This window comes from Sarcophilus harrisii, chromosome 4, assembly GCF_902635505.1.
Source record: "Sarcophilus harrisii chromosome 4, mSarHar1.11, whole genome shotgun sequence".
Taxonomy (NCBI): domain Eukaryota; kingdom Metazoa; phylum Chordata; class Mammalia; order Dasyuromorphia; family Dasyuridae; genus Sarcophilus; species Sarcophilus harrisii.
Window position 1 is genome coordinate 96155321 of NC_045429.1, and position 23467 is coordinate 96178787.

The following is a 23467-nucleotide window of genomic DNA, read 5'->3' on the forward strand; positions in this document are numbered from 1 at the left end:
AATTCCCTTTCCCTCCAAAAAAAAAAAAGAAATTGTAGGATTTTAGGACCCTGAGGGAAAGGGTCAGAGCAATTTGGACCCAGGTACTGGGCTACAGGTCTGTGGCCCAGTGACTAGCCCCCCCTACAAGCCATAAGTGCCAGGGGCCAATGTTGTAGATGTTGGGGTACCAGGACAAACCCCAGAAGAATCCAGGCCAACCAGGGACACCAACCTACCCAGGACAGATTCTACAAGCCTTTCCAAGGGAGAGAGACTTGGAAAATCCCAGAGAGAGCGTTTTTTTTTTTTTTCCTCTTAGCATTTTTTCTGTAGGCTTCAAGTTCAGGTCTTCAAAGGGCTTTTAAATTAGGCCTACTTAAAAATACAATAGACCAACTCAATTTAGCTAACTGAGACTTAATGCCTCAAAAACCCCAGAATCTGCCAAAAAGTTTTAGCAGCTCTGTAACTTTATTTCTGCACACCCAAATTGGCCAGTTCTAGGTCCACAGAAATATGCCAGATTTTTTTTTTCCCTCTTTGGAGTGGCAGTTAAAAATTTATCTCAGAACTATCTCAGAACTAGTCCTTCCTCTCTCTAGTTAAAAGCTATTTGCGTAAGTCCAATTATGTACAAAATGTACAAAACAAGCATTTTAAAATCCCAAATAGCCACATCATTTCCTTTGTAATTTGGCTGACTGAAACACAGAAGACAAAACACAGGCTCTCTCACACACACAAATTGCTTTTCTAAATCAATCAAGCTCCCATTCAAAACCCCAACTTGGGGAGAATCAGGAAGAGGAGCTCAGGAACCCTAGAAGCTGGCCAGCCAGGTGTTGAAGGCTCCTTTGAATTTGCACTCAGCCCTGGGGGTTGGACAGTTCCTTCCAGCCAGCAGGCACCTGCCCAAACAAAGTAAGAGTATTTAAACCCTATATATTTTGGTACTTCGTCCCAATACTTCCTAAAGGGCCTGGGACACTAGATAGTTTTATAAAGCCAGTTAGATTGTTCTTTTCCCAAGATAAACAGTATCTTATCCGATTTATGAAGGAATCACCCAATCTTACCAAAGGGAAATGAGAGTATTTTAGGACTTTAATTCCAGTCTCCCAGGCAGCTCATCAGTTCTTGGCAGAGGGAAAGCCCTCTTACAGATCTGACCATTTAGACTCTCTCCTCACCTTTACCAGTTCCTCCCCCATCTGGGTTGTGTACAACTTTCGTGACCAATTCCAATAAACATTTTCCCTCCTGTTTCCCACCAACTCTTAATTAGCATTATTTCTTTTAAAGGCGATGATAGCCTTGGGAATTCAGGTAACAGAATTCTCTCATCCAAGAATATCAGCTTGTATAGCAGTTCTCTAGGGAAATTTAAATTAGTAGTTTGTTAGTTACGAATTTAAGCCGGGACTTACTGAGATAATGGGAGAAAAGGTCAAAGTTGGAGGTGGGGGGCTTCTGGTCTTTAAATCTTGTATTTTCCAGTTTGCACTTTGCATTCCTTTACTGGCACTTTGTCTGTTGGGAGTTGCCTTTTTGGAGAGATCATAATAAATCACTTTTTGCTTTTTTTCCTTGAGAGTCTCTGATTTTAATTTTGGTAAGAGTCACTGTCCCACACAGTTTGGAGGATCATCCAGGATATTTCCTAATGCAGGTGTGGTCCCTTTAAAGAATTTTCCAAGTTCGGGGGTCCCCTCTTCATTTCCTATTCATTAGGGGTTTCTCTGTTTCCAAATCTTTGGGCAGGTAGCCTCTGGAGAGTTCTCCATTGGTCCTACACCTGCAGCTTTTAGCTATAGCTCAACTAGTTACTGCAAAGTCTCATGTCACAATTAAGGTATAGTTCAGGGCTTCGCTCATTTATCCCATTCAGTGGTATACTAGTAAAACAATTAAAGAATTACTTTATAGAACTAAGAATAAATAATACTGGAATTCAAATTGAGAAACAAAAGGTCAAGGTCTCAAAGGAAATAATGAAAAAGGCAGAGGGAAGAGAGCCTAATACCATGATTTCTTTTCTTTTTTTTTTTTTTTTTTTTTTTGCCTAATAATAGCTTATTTTCAAAATACATGTAACATTCACACTTGCAAAACCTTGTTTTCCAAAAATTTTCCTTCTCCCTCTCTCCTTTCTCTCTCCTTCCCCTAGATCACAAGTAATTCAGTATAGGCTAAACAGGTGCAATTCTTCTAACATATTTCTACATTTATCAGCAGCATTAGATTTTAAACTGTACTACAAAGCATTAATCATCAAATAAATTGATAATGGTTTAAAAGTTGAAATTGATCAGTGAAACAAACACATTAGCTATCCAACATATAGGTACAAACAAACAAAAGTCTAATGGTCGATAAATTGAGACCCTATTATTTGGGTAAGGACTCACTATTGTGCAAAAACTGGACAGCAATCAAAAAAATAGACTTAGATCAGTACTTCACAACATATGTCTGAGACAATTATTTTTCTGTTATATTTCTCTTATACTAATAACCAATTACTATTGAGGAGATCCAGGATTTTTTCCATTCTATTTCCTCATTCTCTACTAGATCAAATCAGCCCCTGAAGAATGGGGCTGATAATAAGATTAGATTTAACATTTTCCTCCATTTTAGTCAGACTCCACCCAACTAGGGAAGTCTATTGTGTTCTACTCAGGCTTGGGTGAAGAGAGGTAGATCCTTAGTCTAGATTGCCCAAAATTGGGAGTAGTCTGAGAGTAAGAGAGATATAATCATTTGACTAAGTCCATTTTTCATTATAATATTCATTATCTTGTTAATTGTTATTCAATCAGAGTTTAATGCCCCTTGTCAGGATTATTCATTCTTCCAAGAGAGTTTATAATTGCCAAGAGGCTAATGATCTATTTTTGGTTTATAGAAAAATGGCCAAATTATTGTTATTGATTATTCACTAGCCATAATTAATAAAATGATCAATTACCCAGAAATTATACTTCTTGAACTTTTTATATGTCCCATGCCAATATAAGTTCCAAAATGGATATATTATATATGACTTAGATTTAAAATGTCACATCATCAACAAATTAGAGGAACAAGAAAATAATTACCTTTGAGATATATGGATAAAGGAAGAGTTTGTGACCAAAAAAGGGATAGAGAGAATGATAAAAGATAAAACAGAAAATTTTGATTACATAAAACAAAGATTTTTGTGCAATACAATATAATTAAGATGAAAAGGAAAAGTTAAATGAGGAAAATCTTTGTAGCAAATTTCTTGGATAAAGGCCTCCTTTCAAAGAAATATAAGAAACTAATTCAAATAAAAAGAATAAGAATCATTCCCCAAGGGGTCAAAGAGTACAAAAAGGCAGTTCTCAGAGGAAGAAATCCAAGCTCCCAACAGTCATATTAAAAAAATACTCCAAATTACTAATAATTAGAGAAATGCAAATTAAAACAAATCAGGTTCTGTTGTATACCCATCAAATTGGCGAAGCTGACGAAAAATGAAAATGACAAATATTGGCAGGGTTATGGGTAAATAGGAGCATTGACATATTATTGGAGAAGTTGTGAATTGGACTAGGCATTCTGAACAACAATCTGCAACCAAATAGTCACTTAACTGTGCTTATACTTTAACCCATTGATACCATTACTAAGCCTATATGCAAAAGAGATCAAATAATAAAGAAAAAGTCCCATGCTGACAAGAATTTTTGTAGCAACTCGCTTTGCAGAACTAGAAACTATGGGAGTTCCCATAAGTGGGGTAATGGCTGAAACATTTTGATATATTGAATTAAATAGAATACTATGACTTATGAAATGATGGTACAGGTGGTTTCAGAGAAACATATGAAGACTTGTGTAAACTAATGCAGAATAAAGTCAACAAGAACAGGAGAATAATTTTTGTTTATGTTATAGTTAATATCAACACTGTAAAAATAAACAATTCTGAAATAGTAGATAACTCTGATCAATGCAATGATCAACTGTGATTCCAGAAAAATGATAATAAAGAGAACTGTTCACTTTGTAACAGAAAAGTTATATATGCATAATGAGAAGCACATTTTTGGAAAGGGCCAACAAGGAGGGAAAGAGGGAATTAGGAGGAGGAAAAAATGCTTAATAATTGAATAAAAATTTTTAATTAAATAAGTTATGTTTCTTCTTAGTTTTAGAGAAATTATTTTGGATTATATTAAGATCCTTTTATTCCTATGCTTTTAAATCCTTAAAACATAAACAAATGTATTTGGTTAAGGCCTTTTTCATAAGATTATGAGATCACAGACATAAAGGTTGAAGGGCATTTAGAAGGCATCTCCTTCAACTCTTTTATTTTACATATGAAGAAACTGAAACTCAGAGGGGTTAAATAATTTGTCTCATCAACAGGGATCAAAAGAGAGATTCAAACCCACAATTTCTTAACTCCACAGTCAGTAGTCATCCATTATTCTGTGCTGCCACTCACCAATCTTCTCCATTTATAGATATAATTTTGTATTTTGTTGTTAATAAGATTTATTGTACTAATTATTTTCCTAAATGCTCAACCATCCATGTATTTATTGTATTATTATGTCTTGATCATAATAAATGCTATATTTTACGCCATATTTTATTTAATATTTTACATTAATATTCCTTGGTAACAGTCTAAATTTCTTTTCTCTGCATTATAGTTCCCTATTTTAGAAATCAGGATAATGATCTCATATAAAGAATTTGGTAAATAAATGCTATTTATTTATGCCATAGGAAGATGTGTCTTCTTTTGTTATTTTTGAAAAGTTTGTACAGCATAGGAATTATGTGTTCTTTAAATGTTGTTTAGAATTCAATTGTACATTTTCCTGGATATCATCCATCTTTCTGCCTTTGAACAAGCTGTCTCTCCTATCTATAATGTTCTCCCTTCTTTACCCAGACCTCTAAGAATCTCTAACTTTCTTTAAAGCTCAGTTCAAGGGTTACCTCCTATATGAGGCCTTTCCTAATTTCATAAGCTAATTCTCTTCCTCCCTGTACTTCCTTTATCAGTAGATAGATAGATAGATAGATACCTTCTCTCACCCCAAATGGAGCTTAAATTCCTTGAGGACAGGGAATGTTTAGTTTTTAATCTGTGTATATCTACACTTATTGCACTTATTGCTTATTCTCTCAAATTATTTTCTTCAGCAATCTTATCTTCAATCCTATAGATGCCAAATTTTCTTTTCTGTCTCTTATTGTGATTCTAAGCCACTCTGTAAGTTCTTGTCTCTCTCTCTTCTTCAGCTATAGGAATTTCCATTGCAGTTCTATCCTTACTTTATAGAAATTTCTCTTTAATTTATCTTACCTTTAAAGTTTATTCATTTTGGAAGCTCTTTTTTGCTCACTCATTTCCTCATTCTTCCTGTGGTTTTCCTTTGCAGATTTTTTTTTTTCCTTTTCTTCTTTTTTCTCCACTTACTCCTTTCTGGGATGTTTTTGGTTTTGTTTGTTTCTTTTTTAATTTGGTGAATGTCGTAGTTTTTACTTCTTAGTTATTGTCTTGCAAGAAGTCCTTGAACCAATCTTCTCAGTAAAATATGGGAATAGTTCATCTGTTCCAAATGGAAAGGGGAGAATGTAGTTAGAAGTACAAGAAAAGAAGAAAAGGGGTTAGAACAGTTACCATGTGGATGAAATCTAGAACTACCATAGGTAGAATTATCAAACCTAATGAGAATTTACTGAGGTTATTATTATATGTATTATATTATTAAGTCTGTATAATATAGTTTATGACTTTTTTCTTGTTTAATTTTGTTTTTTTCTTTATTAATGTTCAGCAGATCTGAGATACAAATGGAGAAATGGGATGGTGGAATTTGCCCAGGAATGAAGATTCAGAAATCACTAATGAAGTAAGGTGGGAAATCAAACTAGGGGAATAGATAACAAAATTGAAATTTAAAATAAGGGATAGAAGGAGGTTGAATATTTGAAATGGTGGGCTATAATAAAAGATGAAGATTTATGAAGGCAGAGCTCTATAGATAGTACTAATGGAACAGATATGATTTAAAGGATTAGAGATCCTGATATGGGATAAGAAAGGTATAAATATGAAAGTGGGAGAGGTAGAATGCTAGGATGATGTGGTCAATTTGGAATTATGTATTTAAAGCAAACTGTGCATATCCTTTACCCCAGCAATAGCACTATTAGCTCTCTACCTGCAAGGAGAACAGAAAAAAAGAAAAATGAACCATTTGTACAAAAATATTTATAGCTGCTTTTTTTTTTGATAGCAAAGAATTGAAAACTGAGAGGGTGACCATAAATTATAGAGTTGCTGCACAAATGGGATGGAATACTATTTTGTTAGAAGACATGATAAAGGGGATAATTTCAGAGAAACCCGAGAAAAATTATAGGAGCTGATACAGAGAGAAGTGAGCAGAACCTGGAGAATAATTTATGCACTGTATAAGGTCACTATAAAACAAACAACTTTAAAACGATTACAAATTCTGATTAACACAATGACCAATCCCAGTTCTGGAGAATTCAACAAATAGAGCAGTAATGGACTCAGAATATAGACTGAGATCTTTTTTTATTTTTATTTTTGACACCATTAATATGGGAATTTATTTTTCTGGATGTTTGTAGCAGATTTTGTTTTTCCTGCTTTCTCAATAGGAGGGGGGAGATTGGGGAAATAAAATAAAAACCTTCAAATTAAATTTAATTTTTAAAAAAAATTAGAAATTTGAGCAATTGGATGTTCAGGTCATTCAAGAGGTCATCAACATATGCAATTTCTAAGGATGATTGAGTTCAGAGGAACTAAATTTATTAAGAAAGATGATTATAGATTGAGTAGATATCGCCAAGTCTGCAGAGAGAAAAGAGGAAAGGAATGAAGGGAGGAAGAAAGAAAAAGGAAGGAAGATTGAAAGATGGTTGTGGAATAATGGTTACAATAGAACAATGTGAGTGATCTGACAGTGCCTCCTGTATGCAGAGGAGTAGAGATGAATAATGTTAGAAATTACCCAATAGAGATAGTTATCAGTGGAAAGAGCAGCAAAGGATGTCGTTTTCTCAAGAGAAAGCCAGGTTCATTTGAGTTTCCAACTAGTTAAGACCTGTCACCTTCTCTAATGTGCTGAAGCTGTTCCCAATTTCTGAATCCAACTGGGATGCAAAGCACTGACTCTCTTAAAAACCAAGACTCGTTTGTGAACAGACCCAACTATTCTGGAGAGCAATTTGGAATTATTCCCAAAAGTTATAAAACTATGCATACTCTTTGACCTAGCAATACTACTACTAGGTTTATATCCCAAAGAGATCATTAAAAAAGGGAAAAGGATGCACATGTGCAAAAATATTTATAGAAACTATTTTTGTGGTGGCAAAGAATTGGAAATTAGTGGGGTGCCCAATAATTGGATAATAGTCGAACAAATTATGGTATATAAATGTAATGGAATACTACTGTGTTATAAGAAACGATGAGCTAACAGATTTCAGAAAAAAAAACCTGGTCTTACATGAACTAAATGAACTAAGCAGAATCAGGAGAACATTGGATATAGTTATGTGTGGTTCAGAAATGGTGAGGAGGTCAACATTTAATAAAAAAAAAAAGCTGGAGAGATCTCTAGAAGCAAAGCAAAGTTTATTTTAAGTTCCCGAGAGAAGGGGGTCCCACCCATGGAGCAGACAATTGAAGGGAGGAGGCACCGTAGGGGCAGGGTCAACACATTTAATCCCTAACGAAAATACCCCCTCCCACCACTGACCCTCATCCTTATTGGCCAAGGATCTTGCATTCTAAACTCGGGAGCTACCCAAGAAACTGAACTTGACCAATATAGTTGCCCATATTTGACCGAAACAGAAAGACACTGATGTCATAGGAGGATAACAAGAAGGGGACTTAAGTATGCCCTTAGGGGGATAGCAGGGAGGGGACTTAGGTATGCCCTTGACTCAATGCTTAAAGTCCTTCAGGCCTACTCAAACTCTGAAGTAGATGAAGCGTTATTTGATTTTCACTACTGTCTCAAAAGATCTCACCTCATCTCGTTCAGTTACAGAAACATTGTGCAATGATCAACTATGATAGACTTAATTCTTCTCAAGAACATCCAAGACAACGCCATCCACATCCAAAGAAAGAACTACAGAGTGTGAATGCAGATTGAAGCATACTATTTTTAGATTTACAATTTTTTTTTTGTTTTTTCTTTTTCATGGTTTTTCCCATTTATTCTGCTTCTTCTTTCATAACATGGTAATATGGAAGTATGTTTAGCATGATTGTACATATATAGCCTTTATTGGATTGCTCATTGTCTTGGGAAGGAGGAGAAGAAAGGGAGGGAGAGAGAAAACTTTAGAACTCAAAATCTTACAAAAATGAATCTCGAAAACTATATATGTAATTGAAGAGAAAAATGCTATTAAGTACAATCTTCCATCCCACCCAAAACCAGGCTCCTCCCATCCCTGCCCTCCCAACACGGTGGGAACTGGAGAAAAATTGGTTGTCATGGGAGAGGAGTGATGACCTCTGTCCTGTAAAGGTCCAGTTCAGCCTTGCTTATGGGATTTTATAGATTCTATTTTTGAATTTTAGGGGAAAGTGGTAGTTCCTTTGGAAAGACTCAGACACTGTCTCCAGGTCACCTTACAAGCAATACATAGACAAAGTGGCTTAGATGGACCTAGTCCGTCTAGTGTGGCAAGAGAGATTTTTTAAATTTTATTTTTCTTTCTTTTTTTTTTTTCTCCTTCTAGGGAGAGACCCAAGAAATCTATACAAAAGAAGTAGCCTAAGGAAAAAAAAAAGATTTCAAAGGAGAAATATAGGATGAATATATAAAGGGAGAAGAGAAAGACAAGCAGGGTCAGCAGCTCTGGAAGCTTTGGGCAAAAAAGGGGAATTATCCTTTGTTTCTCTTTGACTGACCCTTTATTCCTTTATTTCTCTGGACAGGCTCCCTCTGACAACCACTGGTTGTTAAGAAATTAAAAGTAATGAGTTTTGTCTCTAGAGATGCCACAGGGACATTGGAGTGGTTTCAAAGAGCTTGAATGTTTGTGACCCAATTTAGAGGGTTTTTTGTTTGTTTATTTTTGGTTTGCCATTTTCTTCTCCATCTCATTTTGAGATGAGGAAACTGAAACAAAGGGTCAAGTGACCTGCCTATCTGAGTCTTCCTGATTCTGAGTCTGGCCCTCTATCCATTTCTCTACCTAACTACCCAGTTAGAGCTCTTCAAAATGAATTACCTCCTGACATAGGTTTCTCATTCCTTGAGTAGTCTTTAAATGGAAGCTGAATGTCAACTATGGTTTGGACAAGGTGACTTTGGAGGTCTCTGCAAAGTCTGAGATTGTATGATTCAAAGATATGTGTGAATGTATATAGATATTGGACACACAAAGGTTTTATGTGATCAAAGATATGAATACTAGTTAAGTGACAATTATAAAAGCCTAGATCAGAAATTTTTAATTTTTTTGTGAGCATCAAGGACCTTTTGGCAATCAAGGGGAAGCCTAGGGATCTCTTCTTAAAATAATGTTTGTAAATGTATAAAATAAAATATAGGGCATTACAAAAAAAAAAAAAAACAAATTATATTAAATGCAATATTATATTATCATAATATTTAAAAAAAAAAATCATGGTTGTTGGGTTAAGAACCCCTAGAGGAGATAAAAGATGATGAGGACCTCAACAAGAGCATTTGCAATGGGAATAGAAAGGAAAATATTTTTTATTAAAGTTTTTTATTTTTCAAAACATATGCATGGGATTCTTCAGCATTAGCCCTTGCAAAACCCAGTGTTCCAATTTCCCTCCCTTCCCCCACACCCTCCCCTAGATGGTAAGTAGTTCAATATAAGTTAAACATGGTAGAAATATGTTAAATCCAACATATACATACATATTTATACACACAAGAAAAAAAAAGAGAAGCAAAATAAAATGCAACAACAAAAAGAGTGAAAATGCTATGTTGTAATCCACACTCAGCTCCCACAGTCCTCTCTCTGGGTGTAGATGGCTCTCTTCATCACTGAACAATTAGAACTGGTTTGAATCCTCTCATTGTTTAAGAGAGCCCCGTCCTTAAGAATTGATCTCACATATTCTTGTTGTTATATACAATGATCTGCTTCTGTTCATTTCACTTAGCATCAGTTCATGTAAGTCTCTCCAGGCCTTTCTGAAATCATCCTGCTGGTCATTTCTTATAGAACAATAATATTCCATATTATTCATATACCACAATTTATTCAGCCATTCTCTAACTGATGGGCAACCACTTAGTTTCCAGTTTCTAGCCACTACAAAGAGTGCTGCCACAAACATTTTTGCACATGTGGGTCCCTTTCCTTTCTTTAGTATCTCTTTGGGATATAAGCCCAGTAGTAACACGCTGGATCAAAGGGTATGCATAGATTGATAACTTTTTGAGCATAGTTCCAAATCGTTCTCCAGAATGGTCAGATCACAACTCCAACAACAATGTATAAGTATCCCAGTTTTCCTGCATTCCCTCCAACATTTGTCATTATCTTTTCCTGTCATCTTAGTCAATATAAGAGGGGTGTAGTGGTATCTCAGAGTTGTCTTAATTTGCATTTCTCTGATCAATAATGATTTAGGGCATGAGAGGAAAATACTGATGTAATAAATGCCTAAGAAAAATTCATAGGATTTGATAATTGATAGGATATGTATGATAAAAAAGAGGGAAGAGTCAAAAGACTGAGGTTATAGGTAGAGGCAACTAAGAGCATGGACATATTATAATCATCAGAAATAGAGAAAGTAGGGAAAAGAGGTTTAGGATGGAAGATGAATTCAGTATCCTACATGAAATGTTTGATGAGCTGACAAGACATCCAGGTAGAAATAGCCAACAGGCACTTGGAGGTGCAAGATTATAGATCAGGACTGAGGTCAGTGTTTGAGATGCTAGTTAGAAATCATCTCCATAGAAGTAATCATTAAAGTCATGGAAGTGGATGAGATGACCAAAAGAAAGAGTTAGGAGAGAGAAAAGGAGACAGGACAGACACTTGAGGGATCAACAAAGAATTCTGAAAAGGAGCTTGCAAAGCCAATAACCAAACCATCAGGGTGTGATATCATGTGAATTAGCAAGGCAAGGATATTAAAAGAGAAAATTATCAAAGCTGCCATATACTTAAAAGGGATCAAGAAGGATGAGAATTGTGTGGTGTATAAGGGGTAAGAGCCCAGAACTCTACCCTGAGTCCTCATTGCTCCCCTATCTAGTAGAGGGCTTAGTTCTGTCACTTAAGATGCTTTCCCATACCATTCTACTATTAATATTTCACTTGAGGATGATCAATCTATTGCTAAGCAATAAACCTGAGCCAATGCTTAGACTTGATTTCTAATAGGGAAAGAACCAGAGTTGAGAGATAGGAGAAGGAGCTACACAGAAACTTAGGCTAAACTACTGGGTACAGAGAAGAAAAATATGAGAGATATATTTTAGGCAATACCCCAAGATTGAACACAATCTGTGTAAATTCTGATTTATTTCTAGACTAGAGGTTGCACTAAAAAAAAAAGAAAAAAAGAAAGCTTTCTCTTTCAGGAAATCAATAAAGATAGAAGCCATTTTGTCAGGCCTATGGGGTGACAAAGTAGAGCAACAAATATAGACTACTCTTTCTCAAAGTCTGGCAGTGAGTAGGAAGGGAGGAATATAGGTGTTGGAACCTTTACAAATTGTTAAGTCATTAGAGTTGATAGAGACAATAATTATCTAATTTAGCCTGGTTCAGTATGATTGATTTGATCTTGGAGATATTTTGGGCCAGAACTTGAAACAAGGTACTAAGCACAACTAATAGAAACGATGCTTGTGTTCACAGCTTTAGAGAGCTCATAGAAGCAAGAAATATTTAAGAACCCATTGGAGTTCACATGGTTTAGTATGAGATATCCGAATTTACACCTCCCTTAAGCCCTGCCTCCAGAAGGAGGAGTTAACCTTTGGGAGATCATATATATGGAGGAAGATCATATATATGGAGGAAGATCTTAGAGCTTAGAAGAATTTCTCCAGAACATTGACTGGGGTCGGAGAGGAGCACTCTGGGAGGAAGCCCACAAGCCCTCTCTTCAAGGCAAGAGAGATTCATTGCATCTTCCACCTTGGTGCTGGCTGGAGGCTAAAGAAAGCAGAGGCAGAAGCCAAGGACAAAGCTGCAAGAGCTCTTGGAACCAAGCAGAGAGATAGGCCTCAACTAACTGGGCTATATTGAAGGACACAATAAAAGATCTGAACTCTTATCAGCTGGCTGCGATTTGGGGCGATTATTTACTTGTTACTGAAACTAAAGCTGCCTCCAGAAAACCTCCCCAAGAAACCCTCTCTCCCAGAGAGAAACATTATTATATTATTTTAAAGGAGAAAAACACCAACATATAGGCATAAATTTGTTGTGGAAGCAAGGTGAAGGGATTTTTGTTTGTTTGTTTTAGAATGGGAAAATCTGAGTATTTTATAGCCTGAGAGGAAGGAGACAGAGAAATTGAAAATTTACTTTATTGAGAAAATAGAGACCATTTGCCTTTTGCTTCCTCTTCTAACCTATATTACATTTTAAAGATCTTTGATGTTATCCACTATTCTCCTGTCCTTTACTCTGAGGAAGAGATCTATTCCTGGCTCACCTTCGAATCTCCTCATTTCCTCCAGCAGATTGCCCTTGCAATCATCTCCTTTCTTTTCTTTACTCTTCAGTCTCATCCTATCTAATGACTCCTTCCCTGTTACCTACAAACATTACAGAACTCACCCATTCATTAAAAAAAATAAATTTGTATTGATATATTTTGCCTTTCCATCACCTACTCTTCAGTCTCTTCCTATCTAATGACTCTTTCCCCTATTGCCTACAAACCGCACAAAACTCACCCATTCATTTTTAAAGATAAATTAGTATTGATATATTTTGTTCCTGCTGTATCCTTCCCCTTCACCAGAGTCTATAACAAAGAATAAAATTCCTTTAAGAATAAAAAGAGAAATTAAAAGGTTAGAAAAACCAATATGTTAGAGTCTAAACCAGTAGTGTTTTATGTCCACAGTCCTCCACCTCTCTAAGAGAGGTGGGGAAAGGAGCAACTCCTTCATTCTTTTAAAAACCTTCACTTGACCTGATCAGTCCCTCAAGGTATAATTCTATAACTGCTGAACTGATTATATATATATGATTGAACAAATTATATGATCAATAATCAATTGAACTGATGTTCAATATATGTATACATAAATTCATTCAAATTATATATACACATATATGTGAATATACATGTATGTGTTTTTAAATGCATAAAATAAAACATATAGGATTATAAAAGGAACCAATTATTTTAAAATACAGCTAACAAATGTATTTGATACATTTGATACAATTTTGATTTTGTATTTAATAAGATTTTGTTGTTGTGATACAATTTTGTAAGCCCTCAGGTTAAGAAATCTTGTTCTTCCCTGTCAGATCTTTTTGAATCCTGAATCTGTCATTCAATAAACTGTATTAGATAATTCTTTCAATTTCCTGTTGTCTATAAATAAAACAAGCTTACCTTATATTGTTTTATCTAAGTCACTGATAAAAATTATTTAAATTACCTCCAGCTGCTTTCTCTGATCAATCAAGAATAGGAATTGAAGCACATAGCATGAGTTTCCCATAATAAAGTATTAATAGGACAGAAAAGAGGGAAGGTAAGTAAGATGAGGAATTCAAGGGTAGAAAAGAGAACAATACCAGAATGGATGCCTATAGAGTCAAGACTGGGTAGAAAAGGGGAGGTCCAAATAAATGATGGAAAGATGGGCTAAGAAATTGAATTGAATTGAAATTCCCAAAAAATTAGTATAGGAAGTGTGAGCAAGAGGCAGAGGTTAAAGGCTAAGGATGAGGGTTAAGAAGAGAATTTCAGAGTTCAGAATCTTGGAGAGAAAGAGGTTTTATGTGATGTGAATCTGTGGTTCTGGCAACTTGACTGAATATGAGTGATTGTCAATGAGGAGTTTTGGATGTACCCTGAACCACAGACTCCTATTTGACTAGGGAGTGGCTAAAGTAGAGAGAAAATAAATCAGAGTATTTGAGTAATTCAAGAAATTTTGAGAATAGGACGTTAGAAAAGATCCTGATATTGGACCCAGATATTGATATGTAAAGTTAAGAGCAGCAGGCTCTAACAGTATTATATTGTGACCTATGTAACCCAAACCTCATTTGTGTATTTTACCACATTTGATCTTTACAGCACCCTTATCAATTAAGCAGGGCAAATGTTAACATGTTAAGATGGTAGTGACTATAATCTTTGTCTGACTTCTTTTGAATAGGCAAAGAAAAAGAACAACCATAGGAAAGATAGAAAAATAAATTAAAGCCTTTCTTCTATTTCCTTGGCGCAGTTTACCAGCTAAAGAGAAAATGGTACCAGATTTTTCTATTCAAACTAATAACAGGTGAGTTGCAAAAATGAAGAATTAGAATAAGCTAATGGAAGTTACATTTCAGTAAGATTTTACCTCATTGTTTTCTATAAAAAGTATGCTATATGATACCAATATATTACATATATTGTCATCTCAAATTTTTTACTGATATCTTTTATTCTTTCATCACCTTTATTTTCTTTTTTTTCTTTTTTCTTTTTATTTAATAGCCTTTTATTTACAGGTTATATGTATGGGTAACTTTACAGCATTGACAATTGCCAAACCTCTTGTTCCAATGTTTCCCCTTCTTCCCCCCAGCCCCTCCCCTAGATGGCAGGATGACCAGTAGATGTTAAATACATTAATATATAAATTAGATACACAATAAGTATACATGACCAAAATGTTATTTTGCTGTACAAAAAGAATCAGACTCTGAAATATTGTACAATTAGCTTGTGAAGGAAATAAAAAATGCAGGTGGGCATAAATATAGGGATTGGGAATTCAATGTAATGGTTTTTAGTCATCTCCCAGAGTTCTTTTTCTGGGCATAGCTGGTTCAGTTCATTACTGCTCCATTGGAAATGATTTGGTTGATCTCGTTGCTGAGGACGGTCTGGTCCATCAGAACTGGTCATCATATAGTATTGTTGTTGAAGTATATAATGATCTCCTGGTCCTGCTCATTTCACTCAGCATCAGTTCGCATCACCTTTATTTTCAAGTTTGTCTCTTCTACTCAAAGAATCCTTTGCAAAAAAAAGATTAAAAAAAAAAAAAAAGAGAACAAAAAAGATTAAGCAAAACTAACCAATAAATCAGTCAAGTAGGATAGAACATATAACATACGACACACACACACACACACACACACACACACACACAGTTCTCCATTTAGTTTTTGTTTTAGTAAAGATTTCTATTTTCATAAAAATAAAAAAGGAACAAAATTGGAGTCTGTGGTTCAAGATACATTCAAAACTCTTCATCATCTGTCCTTCATCATTCATGTCCAGTCAATTGCCAGGTCAGTAGATTCTATATGAATGACATCTCTCCCATCTGCCTTCTTCTCTCTGCTCATATAGCCACTACCCTGGTCCTGGCCTTTATCATATTTCCCCTCTTCTGCATCAATCTCTTCATTGGTCTTCCTTCCTTTGGGGTCTTCCCAGTTCAAGTCATCTTCCTTATAGCTTATTAAAGTGAAAGTCTTAAACCATCAATCAGTTGGCAAGTGTCTACCTTAAACCAAGCACTGTGCCTAGAAATACAAAGAAAGGAAAAGGGGGGAAATCAGTACCTGCTTAAAAGAGATCAACATTCAATGAGGGTGACAACAGGAAAATTATCTACTAAGTGATATAACAATATTTAGTTTTTTATATTTACAAATACTAGTGATATAACAATGATAAGATGAATTGGACAAATAACTGAGGGAAGCCACTAGAAAATCTTCTTATAGAAGGTGGAATTCTAGTTAGATATAAAGCAAGTCAGTGAAAATGCACAGTTGGAAAATGAAATGTGGAGAAATAACTTGCACAAGAATATAAAAAAGACTAGGGAAGTAGGAGGAGATAAGTTATGAAAGGCTTTGAATGTCTAATGATTTTCTTTTTGATCCAGAAGGTAATGAGATGCCACCAGTGGAATTTATTGACTTAGGGAGTGACACAGTCTGACATGTGCTTTAGGAAGATCAATTTGACCTCTGAGGGGAGAATGGATTAGAGTAGAGAGAAACTCGAGGTAAGGCCATTGAAACAGTCCAGGTGTGAGGTGATGAGGGTCTACACTGTGTTTATGACAGTATTATTAGAAGAGAGAAGATCTTGACAAAAGATGTCAGGAGAGTAAAATCAATAGGACTTGGAAACAGGATGGAAATGGAGAAGTGAGATAGAGTAAGAAGTCAAATAGACATGTAAGTTGTGAGCCTAGATGCTGAGAAGATGCGGGTGCTCTAGGAAAAGGGCAGTTCAGAATCAGGAAGGGTTCAGGGCAGAATCTTGGACTGGCTGAGTTTAAGATGTCTTTGGAACAGCTAGTTTGAGATGCCCAATAGGCAGTTAGTGAGGCTGAATAAATAGGGCTGGATCAATTGATGTGAGAATGATCAATATTGAATTGAACTGATCAGTAATTGAAACTATGAGAGTTAATGAGATCACCAAATGAAAGAATTTGGAGGCAAAAGAAAAGAAAACCGGGGACAGAGACCTGGGAACACCCAATAATTGTGAACATGATTCAGATAAAGATCAAGTAAAGGAGATTGAGGAAGTCAGTTAAGTAGAAGGATGACCAAGTTAAGATTGTATTGCAAAACACAAAAAAGAGAGAAGAATATATGAAGTGATTTAGACATAAAGGGTGATAGTATAAGCAAATTAAGAGAGCAAGAGATAACTTTATCTATCAAATCTTTGGAGAAAGGAAGAATTTATGGCCAGAGAAGAACTAGAGGACATTATGGAATACAAAATGGATAATTTTTGTTACATTAAATTAAAAAGGGTTTGTACAAATAAAAACAATACAGTCAAGATTAAAAGGGAAGTAGAAAGCTGAGGGAAATTTTTTACAGCCAGTGTTTCTGATAAAAACCTCATTTCTAAAATATGTAGAGAACTGAGTCAAATTTATAAGAATTCAAGTCATTCCCTGATTAACAAATAGTCAGAGGATATGAACAGGCAATTTTCAGATGAAGAATTTAAAGTTGTCATAGTCATATGAAAAAATGCTCTAAATCACTATTGATTAAGGAAGTAAAAACTAAAACAAGTCTGAGGTACCACTTCACACTTACCAGAGGTTGAGATGGCTGGAAAAAATAATGGTGAATGTTGGAAGAGATGTGGGGAAACTGGGACACTAATGCATTATTGGTGGAGTTATGAAATGATCAAGCCATCCTGAAGAGCAATTTGTAACTACATGATAGCCCAAAGGGCTCTATCAAAGCAGTGTCATTACTAGGTCTGTATCCCAAAGAGATCATAAATGTGCAAAAATGTTTGTGGCAGCCCTTTTTGTAGTGGCAAGGAATTGGAAATTGAATAGATGACAATCAGTTGGAGAATGGCTGAATAAGTTATGGTATATGAATGTTATGGAATTATTTGTTGTATAAGAAATGATCAGCAGGACGATTTCAGAAAGACCTGGAGAGATTTACATAAACTGATACTGAATGAAATGAGCAGAACCAGGAGAACATTGTACACAGCAACAAGATTATGGAATGATCATCTATGATAGATTTAGCTCTTTTCAGCAATGTGATGATCCAAAACAATTCCTATAGACTTGGGATGAAAAGTGCTGTCCACATCCAGAAAAAGAACTATGAGACTGAATGTGGATCAAAGCATATTATTTTCACCTTTTATTTTTATTTTTCAGGATTTTCCCCTTTTGTTCTGATTTTGCAAAATAACTAATATAGAAATATGTTTAAAATAATTGTACATGTATCAGATCATTTGCTATCTTGGGGAGGAAGGAGGTAAGTGAGGATGGGAGAATTTGAAACTCGAAATTCAAAACTACAAAAATGAATGCTTAAAACTATCTTTACATGTTATTAGAAAATAAAATATTATTGAATTCAGAAAAAAGTGTATAAAGAAGATTCTGTAGAAGAATCCAGGGGGATGAGGATAAAAAAAGGCCATAAGATTTGGCAGTTTGGAGAATAGCTGTTTCAGTTGAATGATGATGCTTGAAAGCAGTCTGCAGAGAATCAACATGACAGTGAGAGAAAAGAAAGGGAAGGCACCAATTATAGCAGGTTTTTTCAAGGAATTTAGCCACTAAAGGAAGAGAGATATGAGATAATAAATAACTAGTGGGAATGAATGAATTAAGTGACTTTTTTTTTTTTTTTAGCATGGAGAAGACATGGACATATTCATAAGATAAGGAAGCAGCTAATAGGCAGGGAGACATTGAAGATTAATAAAAGAATGGAAATGATAAAGGAGGGCAATTCACTGGAGAAAATAGAATGAAATAGTATTTGTATATCTAGAGGGGTTTGTATCGTGTTATACAAAACTAAGGAAACAAAAGTGGCAGAAGGCAGATGGGTGATGTGATATAGAGTGGCGATGGAGAAAAGAGTGAATTCTTGAGAAAATGGCCTTAATTTTTTAAGTAAAATATGAAGTAAGGTTCTTCCTTGAGGAGGAGAAGTTGCAAAAGGTTTGAGGATGGCTGAAAAAGTTTGGGAAAGCTACTTTGGTAAATGGGATAGAGGTAAAAGGGTAGCTTTTACTTCAGTGAAGGCCCAGTTGAGAAAGGGGCATCTGAATAACAATGTCACTCTTATTTCCTGCTCCCCACTTACATCTAGGATAACAGGTCTCAAATATTTTGATCTCAGTGCACTTTAACACCCTTAACAATTATTGTGAATACCCCAAAGAGCTTTTATTTATGAGCTTTAGATATATATATGTGATATATATGAGTTATATATGTATTTTATGAGATATATTATGTATGTTATACGTTTATTGTATTTGACATTAAGGCATCAATATTATGAAAATTTTTTTATCCGAAAAGAGTCTTTGGGACCCATACTTTGAAAACTACTACTCCAGGATATAAGAAAAAACTCCTTTGTTTGGTATTGGAAACCTTTCCCACACCGGTTTTAAATAACTTTTCCAGGCTGATCAGACACTGCTACAACTTCATATACTCTATAGTTCAGTGAAATTGTTCCTCTTTTCAGTTCCTCACTTAACACTGGCTTCTGCTTTATTATTTTAATTGGCTGTCCTCCACACCTAAAATAATGTTTCTCCTCACCACGGCTTCTTAAAATCTCTAGCTCTCTTTAATGCTCAGATGAAGTGCCATCTACAGGAGAATTTTCCTCATCCCCACCTCTTCCAGTTGCTAGGGGCTCTTCTCTTCCCCTAATTACATCATATTGATTTGGTTCATATTTTACATTTATGCATATATACATTTGCCCCCCTCCAAAGATTGCTCTTCACGAGGGCAGGGATTCTTTCGTTTTTGTTTCTATATCTTTAATAGCTGGATCCTCCCTTACCACCACCTTGGGAGATTGCCCCCAGTGGAAAAGTCACTTCTTTGAAGTGGTACAAACCTTAAAGTTGAATCTGTACATTTACTCTTATAAACCTTGAAGGCAAACATCTCAGTGACCACCTTCCTCCCCTAAATCAGAACAAAATCTGTGTTCTGTTGAGGCCCTTTCAGATGGAGTAAACAGCAGACACAAATAAACTGTCGGTGCTAGCAGTGAAATGGAGCATATCTGCCTGCTGGATGAACGTATTCATCTCCTACTGTCTTCTGAAATACTTTGAAGATGTCTCTAAGGATTAAAACTTGTTTTTCCTCAAGAAATAAAACTATGTTCTATCCAGAACAGCTCTAAGAATGAGGGGTACCTGCAGAAGAGTACAGAGGTGCTTCATGAACTCAGCTTTCAATACCTGGTAGGAGCTCTACCCCTAAAGAAAAGTAAGTTTCCAAGAAGGTATCACCCAAGAGGGTTTCAACAAGCCTATTGCAAGGACTGAGGAAGAAAAGGAAGGAAAGAAGAGAAGACAGATCAAACTGAAGAAGAAAGAATAAGAACTATATATAGAAAGAGGAAATTGATATTATAAGGGCTATTTCACAGTGTCCCTATATTCCCCGGATTCCTAGAGATTTCTAGACGTGATATTATATATTTTATTTATTGTACTTATCTGTATGTACCTATATCTATTCATGTTATCTCTCCTGTAGAATGTTAGCTCTTTGAGAGTGGGAATTGTATTTATAATGCATGGCTCATAGTAAGTACTTAATAAGTACCTATTGGTTGATTAATAATTTACCCTTGATCACAAAATAATAAGAATAAAAGAAGTAGGGGGAAAGAGGAGACAAGATGGTCCCAGAGAGATCTCAGTCCTTAGTTGCAAACTGTCTTGCCATTCTTTCCAGTGCTAACTGTATCTCTTACTCACTTCCCAGGATTGCTGTCTATGGACCTATGTTCAGTCTATCACCCTAAGATAAAGTATCTTGGATTTTGTATTCAAGTCTCTTTCCAAATATGACCTGAGAAACATCACTGTATTGGTTCACCTGGCTGATCTCAATTCTGCCAGCTCAACTAGACTATTTTTATTTTCATCAGGGTGAAAGATCTGTTTTCTCTCACAATTTGACTTTTATGGAAATGCTTTGTATGCATTTACTGCACATGTGACTTCTTAATTGTGGGTGGGGTGAAGGGAGAACCTAGAACTCAAAAATCTTAAAAACAAATGTAAAAAAATGTTTTGAATGTAACTGGGGGAAAATCTTAAATAAATAAAAGAAAATTTTAAAAAGAAAAGAAAAGAACTGGAATGCCTTGTCCATATTTCAGGGAGACTAGAATTCTACCTTTATGAGGATCAGGAGAATGGAAATGGCTCAATGATCGCTCTCTTATTTTCCTATCTTCAAGAAAGGTATTATTGGGCTTCAGAAAAGATTGATTACACACCAGGTATTTATGGTATAAGGGTATGATTCATTTTGGCATCCAAGATAAAATCCACTTTCCCTAGTTGTTGGGTGAGGGAGAAAGGGGACTACCCAGACTTCACTTTTGGACAGTTTAGCTTTCTTCCCAGCAAATAACTTATTTTATTATTTGTTCAATTAAATCTACCCCCTTATGACCTCATTTGGGGTTTTCTTGGCAAAGATACTGGAGTAGTTTGCCATTTCCTTTAGCTCATTTTACAAAACTGAAGCAAGCAGAATTAAGGGACTTGTCCAGGGTCACAGCTAATAAGTGTCTAAAGCTGGATTTGACCTCAGGAGGATGAATGAGTTTTATTGACCCCAGGCCTGACACTCTATCCCCCAGGCTGCCCTTAAATCCTTTTTTACACAGAAGACAATCACAGATAGCAAGAAACACTTATCAAAGCTAGCAATAAAACAAAAATGGGAAGTCCTACAAAGATTCCTTTAGGTGATAAAACACACAAGAATCAGCAGCTTTTTGACCTGGGAGTGAGATAAAATCTCAGCTCAGCTAAGGAGAGATTGTAGGCCTTAGAGTCAGGGAGATTTCAAGGAAAGGAAAACTGTCATCAGAGATTTAAGGATCAAAGGACCATAAACGAAGACTGGATGGGACCTGAGAAGCCAGTCAAGTCCAATCTCCTCATTTTGCTGTTGGGTAAAATGGAATCCAGGAGGACTGAGTAACTCCAATCAACTAATAACATTTATCAAAACCCTCTTATATGCCAGCCGTTATGTTAAATTTTGGAATCACAAGGGGAAAGAAAGAAAGAAAGAAAGAAAAGAAAGAGGAAAAATCCAACTTATAATCACTGCCTTCTATGGGAAGATTGTTCTGAAGTCCTATGGATTCCAGTCCTAGTAACTATGACTCCAGGGTCAATGTTCTTTCTATCTAAGGATTAGAGCAAGTCTTTAACCTTTCTTACCCTCAATTTCTGTATCTGTAAAATGGAGTAATAGCACTTGCCTTCCAGAGTTGGATCAAAAGAGATAGTATTTGCAAAGTGCTTTGCAAACCTTAAAGGACTATTGCTACCATCATTATCAAGGATTAGATGCCTTTGAATAAGTCCATCGTGGTGAAGGAAAGGAGTAGTCCAAAATGTGGGAAGGGAGTCCATTCCAGGAACAAGGGATGTCATGTGCAAATAGATGAAGGCAGGAGACTATAGACTGAGATGGGAGAATGGTTAATAGCCCAGTTTGGTTGACACATAGTATGTGGAACAGATGTGTTTGAAGAGAGGCCATCTGTTGGAACCAGATTATGGAAGACTTTTAATACCTCTAGGACAAATTTACATTTTATCCTGCAGGCAATGAGAAACAATGGAAAGTTTTAGAGGGAAGCAACTTGACATAGATTTGTGGATTAGTAAGATTATTTTGCCAGCAAAGTAAAGGATAAATTAGAAGGGAAAGAAATTAGAAATAGAAAGATCAGTTGGAAGCCAATATAATATTCTAGGAAGGAACTAGAGCAGTAGGGAACAGGTAGGGAAGGAATTTAAGATGATATATGTAGAAGTCATCTGGTCCAAATCCCTGATTTTACAGGTAAGGACACAGATCCATAGAGAAAACGTTTACCTAGAGTTTACAGGCAATAATGATAATATGGTGTTTTACTACTCCAAAGTACTTTATAAATATTATCCCATCTATGCTCATAACAAAACTGGAGGGTAGGTGTTATTAAAGGGGCTGAGAGCAGAAAGAATAGAGAGAGAATAAACATTTATTGTTTACTATATACTAGGCACTGTGCTTGGAACTTTATAAATATTATCTCACTTAATCCTCTAGATCCCTGTGAGACAGCTGTTATTTTGATTAAAAGTGGAGAAACTGAGGCAGACAGAGATTAAGAAAGTCATCCAGGTCTTTCTGATTCTAGGCCTAGAGTCCTATCCACTTCATCACCAAGCTATTATTTTTAGAGCAAATAATATAATATTTGTAAAGTCACTTAGCACAGTGCCTTATATATAGTAGGTGCTTAATAAAGGTTAGTTCTTTGTTCATTTTATAGACAGGAAACTGAGGCTGCAAGAGATTAGTGTCTCCCAGCTAATAAGTGTCTGAGATATAATTCAAACTCAAATCTTCTTAATTTAGGTATGGCATTCTATTCATTAGACCACCGAGCTGCCTTTTGCTATTGGAAAGGAGGCCAGGAAAGTCAGGAAGCAGAGACATTAGGGAGAGCATTCCAGGAACTGGAGTTAGCACTAAAAAGGCATCACCAGGTGGGGAAAGTTGGAAGATATAATTGTGGAGGAGCTAGAAAGATAGGATATTGTTATTAGAATTTATTTACTTTTTATTAATTTTTGCCATTTTGCTCAGTTTCTCCCTTTGGATCCCTTATGAAATTAATTTTCAAG

At 35.6% G+C, this 23467-nt stretch overlaps 1 long non-coding RNA gene across 7 annotated transcripts in view; it reads left to right on the forward strand.

Annotated features, from left to right (window-relative positions):
- LOC116419085 overlaps window positions 1-23467 on the forward strand; it is a 75577-nt gene that overhangs the window by 14294 nt on the left and 37816 nt on the right. For 3 of the 7 annotated variants that reach the window (XR_004229330.1, XR_004229327.1, XR_004229329.1), the window contains exons 5-6: window positions 5814-5888; window positions 14475-14528. This is a non-coding gene — a long non-coding RNA (uncharacterized LOC116419085). Of the gene's footprint in view, window positions 1-5813; window positions 5889-8069; window positions 8127-8778; window positions 8819-14474; window positions 14529-20525; window positions 20832-23467 lie in introns of those variants that run through there. The other 4 variants (XR_004229331.1, XR_004229328.1, XR_004229332.1 and 1 more) reach the window with 4 other exon arrangements.